Source organism: Lissotriton helveticus, chromosome 8 (genome assembly GCF_964261635.1).
Source record: "Lissotriton helveticus chromosome 8, aLisHel1.1, whole genome shotgun sequence".
Taxonomy (NCBI): Eukaryota; Metazoa; Chordata; class Amphibia; order Caudata; family Salamandridae; genus Lissotriton; species Lissotriton helveticus.
Genome location: NC_136069.1, coordinates 251,471,345 through 251,483,656, shown reverse-complemented (window position 1 = coordinate 251,483,656; position 12,312 = coordinate 251,471,345).

The window sequence follows — 12,312 nt, the reverse complement described above, 5'->3', positions numbered from 1 at the left end:
GACTCTTCGATTAATTTGTTAAAATTTGGCGCGTTACAATGATCCTGCAAGCTACCAACCTCATTTGCAACAACCTCTAATAAATCCTGCATTTTCTCTGGCTTGTCCAACAGAGTTGCCCATTTAAGATGGCGTTGATTGTTAGTTGAAACAATATCTAGTGGCGTGGCGTCCCTTTCAGGATTTGGCAATATTAATCCTTGATCTAATTTGAAGAACAAGCATAACGGGTTGTGGTCACTCTCCAATCTAGGTGTCACTCTCATATCCAGCATCTTATACCAATCTCTGACATCTACAAGGAAGTAATCTATCCGACTACTTGACCTTGTGTTGTCAAAGGTGTGAACACCCTGGAGATCTGACGGGGTACGGCCGTTTGCGGCCCTCAACCCCCTGGACAGACAGAAACTCTTTACTTGTACTGCCACTTCAGACCATTTCTTTATCTCGGGTATATCCAATTGGGGAACTCCCCATTTGGTATCTTCCTCTAGGGCCATGTCATTATCCTCCTGCCCTAATGGTTCAAATGTGGTATTCAGATCTCCCCCTACTAGGATTGTGATATGAGTTGATAAATGCTCCAGATCGTTATCAAGTATTGCTACCACCTCTGAAGCTATACCGCCTATTGTTCCCCTGGCGTATATGTTGTAGAGGGCCATCTCGTGGCCATCAGCCCAGGTTATCACGATTGGCAGTAAATCACAATTATTAACAGGTCTCACTTTAATAGTACATTGTAGTGATTGCCGTATCCATATGATTAGTCCCCCTGAGGGCTGCCCTTTTAGATTCTTTTTCGCAGGGACAAAGAAATTTAAAAAACCCTGGCGATGGGCGGGGATCACTGCCCAAGTTTCCTGGAACATAATTACATCATGGTGGTCAATAAATTCGCACCATTCTGGGGAATCTAGTTTACTAAGGATTCCCGCCAGATTCCAGGATAGGAATTTGAGACCTTCCTTCAATGGGCTAGTCATCACATTCAAAGGAAATTCATGTTGGGCGTGCTGGGGTTGGGCCGTAGTAAAAAGGGGGCTAGTTGCCCTACAATCTTCAATAATGCTGGAAGATGGAGCTATATGCCTCACCATACAGGGATGAACCTCCGAGAGACAAAATATTCTCCTGTCACTTAAGTTTATGGGATTAATCTTCTCAGCCGTACCATTTTCCCCCTTTACAGTCCCAACTATATTACCCTTGACTCCACTCAGCGTCCCATTCAGTCAATCACACTCGTTAAGGTCAGAGAGGGCGGAGTATCTATTTTCCATCGGTATGCCCCAATTACTTCTTATACCAAAGGGTTTGCCTTTCCTTACCACAGGATTCCATTTTGTTCTTAGTACAGTAGGGTTTAGAGTCCCTTTTTTTGCATTGAAAAAATCTAGTGTTAAAGGAACTATCTCTGTTGATCTACGCTGGGGAGGATATATATTTGCTAAAATGTTTGGTAGCACTTCAGGATCAGAGAAATGTAAAACCACACAATCCCCTCTAAATTTTTTTTATTACCACCCCCGATCCATTCTACTCTTCTAGCCTTCACAACTTCTTGTGCCAACTGATCCTCGCCCCCCCGAGAGAAAGCCATGTTCCTTACTAACCAGTGCAAAGATTTATTTAATAGAGAGGTCGAGTTCTCTACTTGCCCAGTTTCTAGGAGTGGGACGTTCGCCAGGACCAGTACTAGTGGGGATGCCTCTACAATTAATTCTACTGGTCCCTTCTCTGTGTTGGAATCTGGCCGCCTATCCCATTGCCTTGGCCTTTCGGTATCACCGGTATTATCACCCAGTCCCCTGGGTTCTTCCCCCCTATATCATTAGATGGCCTAGGTGTAGGTGTAGAATTTTCCAAGGGTTCAGTCCTGAGGGCTGTCTGTGTTTCTTTTGACTCTACTCTAAGTGCTTCCTGCTTATGGTTTTTCGCTGCTTCATCCAATGATTTTTGAAGAAGACCCCCCAATCTATTCACCTCTTCTGTGAGGTGATCTATTTTACTTAGAAGAGGTTTAATTGTATTCTTGATTTTAATGTCTAGAGAGTTTAATAGTTTCTTAAGTTGATCTTCGTCAAAAAGTAGTTTCCCCCCGGAGTTTCCCCTTGAGTCTTCTCCGGTACTTTTCTGTGGGGATGCATCTGGTCGTTTTTTGCTTGAACGAAGACCGCCCCGTTTAGAGAGACTATTTTCCCCTCCCTTGGCAACTCTTGGGGCTGGAACTGGTGCTGGGGGCTCCTCTTTTAAGAATACTATATCTTCATCAGGTATACTCTCAGTGTCTGAGTCAGCTATAGCCACTAATAGCTGGGTTAATGGGTTAATATCAGATTCCAAAAAAACCTCATTGCTAGAGTTTGGAACGGGTAAGTCTAGAAGCATGTTATCCGGTGATAGCAGTGCAGGAGAAGCACTTAGCCCCAATGATGATCTTCTGTCGCTATTTATTTTTGAGACAACCTGAACCATATAGTTATCAAGAGTGTTAATAGGTTGGGTTGTTTTTGACTTCGACATCTTTGGAGGTTGTAACACTGGTGACCCCAAGTTTCACTATAGAATACTGTCACACTGGATGGTTTTCTTATACGAATAGTAATAAGTATAGATGGTATCAACTCACAGTTAGTGATTTGGGCAGCGTTCCAGGCCCTGTCCCTGTCTCTTCCTGCCGATGAGGGCCGTAGAGGGCCCGCCCTTTGCCCGGGCTTCGCTCGGCGTCCCGCTCACGTCCCGCTCGCGTCCCCTCACCTGATTTAATAGGTGGTAGGGCGTCTGTGGGCGGGGCACGCAGGGGGCGCTGACCGAATGTTGAATGGTCATGCAGGGACTCCTGGTAGAGTGAGTCCCTGCCGCGCAACTCCCCTGCAGCCTCTCAGCGCCTTGATGTCCTGACGTGCGGGAAAACAGGCAGCCTCTCCGGGTAGTCCTCACACGCAGCGGCTCCCGCGAAGCGGGAGCGGCAAGAAGTAGCGCCGGTAGGAGAGCACAACGAGAGCAGGTACAGGTGGGCAAGGGCGTCCACAGCTTTCGTCCTCTAAGCGTCCCAGGGGATTATCGAAGGGTCACCCATAGAAATATTCACACACCCACTCAGTCACCATACAGCTACTCACACACTCACTCACCCACCCATAGAGTCACCCAATCACTGATACAGCAAAACAGACACTCACCCACCCATAGAGTCAATCACATCGCCATTCATCCACCTATAAAAGCCCCTTATACACCCACTCACTCACTAATACAGCCACTCACACAGCCACTAATTCATCAATAAAGCTACTCACACATCCACTTATTAACCCATGCAGCCCCTCATGCACCCACTCACATGCCAATAAAGCCACTCAGACACCAACTCCCCCAAAAGATTTAGACAGTCTTAGTGCCACTGAGATGACATATGTTGGAAATAGTATCACTCATTAGTACAGAAATAATAGTAATTTAACTTATGCAGTAGATTAGTATATATCTTTAAGTCTCAAAATGGTTTTCAAACCACTTACACTCTCTGGATGATATAATCAGTAATGTCATTTGAGATGCCATCAATGATGTCATCAGTGATGTCACTGACCTTACCATGAGTGATGTAATATGTGAGGTCATAAGTAGTGCATTGTGGGGGCGTAAGTTATAGTTGCGCAGGTAATTATAACTGCTGAATTTCTATGGTATCATGCGTGTGAAAACCAAAGGTGATGACATCACTGATGACATCTCAAATGACATTACTGAACACATCATCCACTGGGTGTAAGTGTTTCATAAATGTTTCTGAGACTTAAAGATCAATGTGAATTTTAAAGATTTTTTCATTTTATTTCCTAACTGTAACCTGTAACCTTTGAGACTGGGTGTTTGAGTGGCTGTATAAGTCGGTGAGTGGGTATAAGAGTGGCTTTATGGGTCTGTGAGTGGGTATGTGAGTGGATATATTGGTCTGTAAGTGGTTGTGAGAGTGGTTTTGTGTGTGTGTGAGTGGCTGTATGGGTGTATGAGTGGCTGTATGGGTGTGTAAGTAGATGTGCGAGTAGCTGTATGGGTCGGTGATTGGGTGTATGAGTGGCTATATGTGTCTGCGAGTGGGTGTGTGAGTATCTCTATGGGTGTATGAGTGGGTACAGGAGTAGTTTTGAGGGTGTGAGAGTGGGTGTGTGAGTGGATTTGTGAGTCAGTGATGGGTGTGTGAATGGGTTTGTGAGTGGCTGTGCAGGTGTGCGAGTAGGTGTGCGATTGCCTGTATGGGTCTGTGACTGTGTGTGTAAGTGGCTGTATGGGTCTATAAGTGGGTGTTTGAGTGGTTTTAGGAGTGTGTGATTTTGTGAGTGGGTGTATGGATCTGTGAGAGGGTTTGTAAGTGGTTATGTGGGTTTGTGAGAGGGTTTGTTAGTGGCTGTTTGGGTCTGTGAGTGGGTGTTTGAGTGGTTTTGTGTGTGTGAGAGTGACTGTATGTTTGTGTGGGTGTGTGTTTGAGTAACTGTGTGGAACTCTGAGTGGATGTGAGAGTGTCTGAATGTGTGTCTGAGTGGGTGTCTAAGTGTCTGTGAAGGTGTGTCAGTAGCTGTGTGACTGACTGGGCCAGAAAGGAACCTCACCTGCCTCTTTATCCAAGAAGAGTCCACAGTTTTGCATAAACTATCTAAACAACTGGAGTACTTTATACTGGTTAATTACTAAGTGCTACCTCGTTGGGTAAATGTCCAGTACATATTTTACACTATTTGCATGCTTGTAGTCATTTGGACTGCTCTTACCAGGAGAGGACAAAAAAAGAACCCACTTCTCACATTTAACAAATGGCGGGGCCCACAGCCCTCCTCCCACAGGACCCAGCCACTTGATGCTGGGTGCCCTGGAGCCCAGCCCACCTAAGGCCACATCCATCTGGAGCCGGCATTGTTCCTGCATGCAGGGAACAGCAAAAATGCTGCTCCCTGCCTGCAGGGGCAATTATTTCATCTGCCCATCCTGCCCACTTGACAATGGGCAGGGAAACAGATGAAAAGTCTGGTCTCAGCAGTCGGCAGAAATTTCCCTGCTTCCTCCCTCTGGGAGCGAAATTACTTTTTTCTCCCACTTGCAGGATCTGTCAAAGCTCCCGCCAAGTGACAGCAAACTTCTATTTCCCAAGGGTGGGCACCCTGGGATAGAGGGAGCCTGTTCTGGGGGGTAGCGGTCCCCGGGGACAAGATTGGCCAAAGGGGGGGGGCTGCATGTGACCCCTTCCCATATTATATATGAAAATAAGTCCCCAGAACCTGGCATTCCCGGGGGTTCAAATATAAACATGTGTGGGAGACCCCACTTGTTTTTTTTATTGTTGTGGGGCTTCACAAATCTTTGCAATTTTTGCCACAAACTTTTTTAAAAAATGCTTTTTGGCCCAGATGGCGTCCCTGGGAGACTCCACCGCCAGGCCCTGGGGGTCAGGGTATTCCTACCATGCCCCCTTTTTCTTTTTTTTACCTTCTGTTATGTACAGTAAGGCCCACACAGCGGGATTGCTGAGTGGTCTTTGAAGACCACACCCCTTTTCCCACGCCCTCTGCAATCGCACGGCCGTGTGCACTGTTGGCTGGGGATGGCATCCCCTTGGCTTCAGAGGGTCTTGGGGGCCAACTGCCCTTTCAGTTCAGTCCAGTAGGTCCCACACAGTGGGATTGCTGAGCATCTTTGGATACTATGCCCCCTTTTCCACCACTCTGCAAACGTACCTCCTGGTGCACTACTGGTTGGGGAAGAAGTTCACTTTAGTCATGAGGCCCTCAGGAGGCAAGGAGACGTCATCCCCACAGTAGCAGTGCACCGAGAGGTGTGTTTGCAGAATGGTGGAGAAAGGGTGTGTGGCCTCTGACCACCTCTCAGATTTACCGGAGTTAACAGGAGGTCTTGTTGGCCCCTAAGGACCCTCAGCAGCCAAAGGGACTTCATCTCCCAACCAGCAGCGCAGCAGGAGGCGTGATTGCAGAGTTGTACTAAAAGTGGTCAGGCCTCCGGTGTCATACAAGTAGAATTTTTTTCTTTCTTTTTTAAAACTATAACGGAAGTGGGGCTGTGTGGCCCATATTCCCTGGGCTGTATTTGGCCCTGGGGACCCTATTCCCTGGGGCCCTGCATTTCTTTTTCTTAAATTAATTCATTCTTTAAATTCTTTCAAATGAAAGGAAGGTGGGCTGTGGGGCCCCCTTTCCATGGCCTCGAGGCCCACCTCCCGGCTGATTTCTGCCCCATGACTCCATCCACCTGGGCCCGGCCTGGTCGCACCCTTTGATGGGGACCTTGTGCGGAGCCTAATGGTCCCCACGGTTCCTGCTGGCTTCCCGCATCCTGCGTCAAAGTGGATCACTGATTGCTTTGGTCTCCCGCCAAGCCATAGCAAACTCTAATGTCCCTGGGATGGGAACCCAGGGATATTGCTGGAGCCAGCTCTGGGAGGTGGCGGTTCCAGGAGCTGCGGGGCGGCCACGCGCCTCCTCACTAAATCTAAAAAAAAAAAACGGGGAGGTTGGGGTCCTCGGGGCTGCAGGGGCATCCATCCATGGGTCCATATCTCTTCCTAAATTCACTTTCTACTGTTTCCTTTATTTAGGCTTTGAAACCCTCCTCAATATAACTTCTAATCTCCTCACCTACTACAGTTGAGGACATCATCATCAAAATCACTTGTTTGTTAGACATTTCAAATCCTCCCTAAAAGTAGTATAATACATAGATTAACAATGACTGCTAGTAATAAAGGCTAACACCTCATCTGTTAAATTGCCCCTCTTACCAAAAATCAAATTATATTTTACAGCATATCCTGCAAAATTTGGTCAAAATATGTGCCACATTCAACTCTCTCGACCCTCAGGTCATCTTCTAACTGCCCTGAAAAAAACACACAGTTCTCAAGAATAGTTTCATTGGTAACGTGCATTAAAATGGCAACACATTGCAATTGGAAATGAAGCCATCATTCCATATCTATAATGGTATTCAAATCTCCTGCAAATAATAATCACGTGTCACTAGTCGACGTGTGTCAGACTTCTCAGTGGAGTAACAAAACTTGAGGGGGCCCCCTGCAAAGTGCATACAGGGAGCACCCCCCACTCCCCCCCACCCCCCTCCCCCCCGCTTTGGACCCATTCGGGAGCTCTCAGGGCAGGAAACTGACAGTACTGGAGAGGGCTTCTGGAGCTCGGGCCTCCCTCGCTCCACAGGGGCTGAGGGGATTTTGTTACGTCACTGAAACTTCTCCATCTCTGTGTGCACGCATTAAGAAACAAACTGTGTTGACTCCAACCGAGTGAAAGCTCCTCTTGCGCCACTTTTCCCCACAAAATATACATCATTTAAGGTTACACTCTTTTATAAATCATTAAGGTTCTTAAACAAAAAAATTTGATTAATCAAATGCAATTTAAAATAGATAGAAATATTTTAAACATTCATTATTTACCCTTAAACCTAATATTAAATTCTCCCAACTAATAACAAGAAAAAGACTGGTTCTACAAATTGGAAAGCCGCCTTGAACCTAAACCTTAAAATTTGTAATTACATTTCTGCATAAGAGTTAAAGTGAAATAAATAAATAATTACTTAAATCGTACAGAGCAGCCAATAAAAGAGGTAGTGACGTGTTTGGCCGGGATATAGATAGACTTGAAGAATACGCGGCCCATATTTATAATTTTTCACGCAGCACAATCCAGCACGACACCTTACTGCAATGTGTGAAATGGAAAGGGCAGTACTGCGCCGTATTTAACATTATATGGTGCATTCCTGTTCTTTCTTAGCGCTAGCGCACTTATGGCTACCTAGTGCCGACAAAGGCAACCTTGCGTCATGGTGCAAGGGTGACTACTTTGTAGGTAGGATTGTTTTTTTGCAGAAAGGGATACCTTCCTGCACAAAAACTATTTTAAGAGGCATTTTCTACTTTGTATGTGTGCTGAAGAATACAGCACATGTAGAAAGATGAAAAAAGAGGTGAAATAAAGATATTTCTTCTCGTTACGCTTCACCTGGGTAGGTGGAGCATTTTGAAACATTTCCAGGTCTACCAGTAATGGTAAATCTGGGAATGCGCTAAAAACCATGGGTGGATGTATTGGAACACCCACACTACACCCAAGGAAAGCATCCCTGGGGCAGCATAATGTAAATCAGCAATTGGTGCTGCCTTGCGTTACTTCAGATTTATCAAGCCATGGAGGACCGTGCAAGGTGGCCTTGCGTGGCTTGATAAATCTCACTTTGGTTTGCGTTGCCCTTGCGCCGCCTTGCATGGCAGAAAGTTTTTTTAGCACAGCTATAACCATTATTTGTTTTCAATCAGATGCCACAAGTAAAGAGAGATTAATCTGTTGCATATTTTGTATATTTCGCATAGCATCTAGACAATAGCCCTAGGGTCTAGTCGCAGAAAACAAGCTGGTCAAGAGTCTAAGCAAACTTTAATGTAGCGGAGGACAGTAACCGCTTAATTTTTGCTAGAGATAGAGGCACATCATTTGATGGTAAGTTAGTGATATGGTGTGGCTCATTGTCAGGCACAAAAGGGAAGGCAATTTTTATCAAATAAAGAAAGCTTATCACAAAACTGTTGCAGAGGATGGTGGTGTGGGAATACATAGCAACATTCAGCTCACAGCGTGCCAGAGATTTAACAATCTTAAATAGTGATTTGGGAGAGTCCTTAGCCTGAGAAATCTTAGAGGGACATTATGCAGCTTGTGTGTTGTGGCCTAGTCTCTTTAGGATTTGTCAGGCTGACAGTGCACTGCTGGATTAACTAGAGCGTAGTCCACTCACTAAGCACACTCTACATTTTGTAGTGGAGCTTAGCATTTTTCTGCTGGCAAATTAGATGGACATTGTGGCCTTGAGTAGTTTTTTTTTATTTCTTTTTATTGAAGAGAAACAAGAGGAAATATTACATATATCAGGTGCCATACTATAGAATACATTACAACCGTATGTAGGTGAATAGACCAATGCAGAGAAATCAATACACAGGAGTATGAGACGTCAACGTCGATAAGCATATGAAAAAGGAGAGACAGTATAATCAACAACCTCGTTAAGCTGCAGTCTGCAGGACCCGTCCACCAATGATTCAGGATAATTAAGACCAGAGTAGGCACCCAGATAAGAGAGAAACAGTGATTCAGGATAAACAACCCACCTCTCATAAAAAGGGAGAAAAAAGGAAAAAGAAAAAGGCCATAGAACTAAACAAAGACAAAATAACCCCCCCCCCCCTCAAATCCCCCACCCTGCACCCCTGCAATGGCTACGGCCTAACCCCACTAGCAGCGTGTCTGTCGCCCAAGAGCTAAACCTAAAAAAAGGAAAAGAGTGGAGGAGGAGATATCAGACAGGCCCCCGGTCTCCCTTACCCCCCGCCAGAAGCAAACCACCCCTAAATATAATCAAGACAATATAAAGCTACAATTACAAGCCAACCGTGGGAGTTTGTGAGAACCACCCGACTTCCACATCATTATAGGATACAAGTCCTGTATCAAATGAAGCCATTTTATCAAACCCAGACAGTCGAATTCAACCCTGGCCACTCCGATTTTTCGTGCGAGCCCTCTCCGCTCGAACCGCCATCTCAATAGAAGAATCAAAAAGTTCCAAAAAGTCAAAGTCAGTACGGTAGGATCGAAACCAAGATATTGGTACTCGAAGTCCACAAGTCAAACGGAGATAACTGTCCACCAAAAAGAAGACACGAAAACGTGGGTGAGGCAACTGGGAGGAAAAGGATGATGAATCACTCCGATAGTCACTGAGGAACTCATTATGGATTATAAGATCGTCTATGTCCATCTTGGGCGGTATCGGCCTTGCGCATGATGACCTTACGGTAGTCCCAGGCTCGCTAGCTGTTATTTGGGAGCCGACAGAAAACACCAAATCTGGCTTCCGCACGGGGCCCTCAGACACAGGCACAACCTGCTCCGCGGGTAAAACAGCTTGTTTCAAACCTATCGAAGGGTCGTAGTCCGGTCTCAGGCAGATATTGTCAACTGTTACGACCATTCGCTGGATGATGGCGGTGACCTGCGAGTGGAGCGCCCCAATGGCGGCCATTACGATCTGCAGCGACGGCATACATTCCACCCGCCCCATCCCCTCTCGCTAAGCGACAGAGCAGGGCTTGAACCCCGGAGGTCGACTACCCCGGGGTAACAGGCACAGGTGGGGCCGATGGCAACAGTGGGCGCTCTCAATTTCGCAATATCGACACCTTCGCCGCCAGCGAGGATCCAAGCCCGTCGACCCCGGGAGCCTAGCAGAGCCTCCGGGCAACGGACCCCCGATCACAGCAACCGGTGCGTCACGCCGCTGTATCTTCGGAATCAACCGACCACAGTATCGCCATCCAAACCAGTCATGATATTCTCCACTTCGGGAGACCGGATGCCGCCCAAGTCCCGCCGCCGATGTTGTTCAACTCCAACCCGGATGGGTTAGAAATCGAGGCCCGGCTTCCACGCTGGGTTATGCCGAGAATGAAAACACGGCGTATCTTCATCATTCGAGAAGATGGAAATCTCGGGATTGCACCTTTAGATTCAGGAACACATCAGTCACCCGGGAGTCCGGTGCGAATTCAGGATCAATACCAGGATTTACCAGCTACTGGCGGAGGTCGGCGGAGCCGGGTGCTTACGCGGCCATCTTGGTTGCTAGGGTAGCTCCTCCTCAGCCTTGAGTAGTTTTGACTTGGACACTATTGTTTATAGTTACATATCCAGGTATGAACATCAGCTAAGTTGTTGGTAAGCAAAGTATTCATGAATGGGTGAATGTGTAATAGAGATGTAGTGAACCCATCAGATCTATGTTTAGTCCACTGCCGGTTTCTAATGTGGGAAGCTGGTTACTAGAAGTATGCGGTGTCATGGTTATTGACTGTCTTCAGTGATATCTTCAAACTGATTCTGTGTCCTAGGTCTTTCTCCAGTACTCGCTCCTCAGTACCCAAAACCTCGGTCTATGGTATTTCAATTACTGGCAGCGTGTGCTGGTGTCATAAGAGACCATTGGGTCGATGCATCATTAGATTTTGGTGCACAGCCAAAACCCCTGCCAAATACCTCTACTAGAACATTAGTAATCCATGTTAGCCAAACATGATCTAAATTAAGTATGATACTAGGTTACAATAATCTACAAACATACACCTAGTGATAGCAAAATTAGTTTTGTAATGTAAGGAAAGAAAATTGAGCCTCAATTAAAACACTAAGCACTGTTAAACTATATATAAATCACTGCTCCACATTTACTAAGCTTCTTAGAAGGAAAGAATATCACTCCCGGAGCACACATTTCAGGTAGTGTTGCCACCTTGCCTGTTTTATACCAGCATGGCCCTATTGTTGTCCCAACCAATACAACATTTAGGAAACCTGCCTAAAGCCTGTATTTTCCCTTATGAGTACATACCTTGTACAGTAAATGTAAGAAGAAAACCCTTTAAACTGTGTTCTACAGCTGTCCTAATGACCCCTGGCTGATAATTAAAGTAAACAAAGACAGAAAGGCAACATTAAAAATGAAAACAGGCAGAGACGTGTTCAAGATGGCCGCCAGTTTATCGCTCTCCTGATCCCTGGCCTGAATTTCTGTTAATCTCATCGACTGGAGACATTTTTGGCAATAAATATTGGTGGCATGAGGCGGCTTAAGTGTTGGGGACCCCAGCAAGGAATTTTCTTTGGAGTCTTTTTCTTTCCTCGTTTAGACTCCTGCTCCACTTCTTTCAACCGTGGCAATATGCTTCGGCGCTTTTCCCACACTTTTCAACCTGACTGGATTTTATGTGCCCCTCATGCTTGCTGTGAGCTTTTCTTCTCCTCTACTGTCAATGATGGTCTCCTGTACCATTCAACTATGAATATATATTTTTTGCTACATTAGCTCGTATTTCTGAAGTATTTTACCCACAGACTCCTCATTTTTTTGTTGCTTGGGTCCAGGTCTCTTGGAGGTGCTTTTCATCTTTTGGCCTCAACTTCACTACTGTACCACCACCTATTGATATTAAGTAGTTTCACAATAGACATTCAGCTCTCTGTACAGTATTTTTTCATTTTTTCCACCATATTGATGCTTACGTTTACCTTCATTACACAATCTCTCCATTAAGGCTGAGGGGGGCAGTCAGCCTCTGAAGGGTGGTTCTCACATTACTAACACCTCCACCTCATGCAAGGAGAATGCTGGTACAGGCAATAAGAGGCTTAAAAAGGATCCTGCTTCATCTAGGAAATCACCTCT